Source organism: Dromiciops gliroides, chromosome 3, assembly GCF_019393635.1.
Source record: "Dromiciops gliroides isolate mDroGli1 chromosome 3, mDroGli1.pri, whole genome shotgun sequence".
Classification (NCBI taxonomy): domain Eukaryota; kingdom Metazoa; phylum Chordata; class Mammalia; order Microbiotheria; family Microbiotheriidae; genus Dromiciops; species Dromiciops gliroides.
The window spans coordinates 441,722,654-441,723,607 of record NC_057863.1 but is presented as its reverse complement, the minus strand read 5'-3'; positions in this window follow the sequence as shown (position 1 = coordinate 441,723,607).

The window sequence follows — 954 nt, the reverse complement described above, 5'->3', positions numbered from 1 at the left end:
TCCGTGTTTACTGTTAAAGTACATTTTCATCAGAAAAGGATGAGGTGAAAATAGGAAATTGCAGCTTTATGAGTTATATGAATCCTTTTTTTTCTTTAGTGGCTAGATATAAATGATGTTGTGGAGAGTGGAAAATGACTGGAGAAACAAAGGTTGTTCAAGCTTTTGAGCATATTGATTTATTAAGCAATGCGTACCAATTGTGTAACAAATTGGTGACCAGTGGTCTTCCTCACCTTTGGCACTGGACCCTGAAACTGGGAAGTATGGGGGGGGAAATTAGATAAGACCAGTTAATTAAAAGAAAACAATTAACAGGACACAATTAGGATATACAATTAGGCAATCTGATTTCTAATTGGAGGAAAGATTAAAGTCTTTTCAAATTGGGAGGGGGAGAATGAACAGGTACAGTTCCCTGAATTCCGAAAAAGAGGTGTCTCAACTCCCCCCAAGTGACTGTATTCAAACAATAGTATGATTGAAATTAAAGAGTACATGAGGGGGAGTAACATAAAATCAACCTGAAAAAACAAGATGGAGCTAGCAAGATGATGATGGGCTTTAAATGTTACAGGGAAGTTTGTATTTTACCCTATAGGTAATAGGGAGTCATGAAAGATATTTGAACAAGGTTACTTCATGTGGTGAGATGTAAAGGAACTCCTCAGCCTAGCATGGCTTCCAGCCTCCCCATCTGGATCACCTCTTCTGGACATGCTCAAGGCTTTGCAGCTTTCCTCCCACTTGGTCCCCAAAGATCTCCATCCTTCCTCATCTTGATCCCTGGCTCCCAGGCTTCTATTTAATTCAACCAACATTTTAGCACCTACCATAATTAATAACGATAATAGCATACTACATATTTTATTATATTATAATTATCATTATTATAGCTAGTATTTATCCTTGAGAAAACAACATTTGAAATTGACAAATATATAAATTAATTCC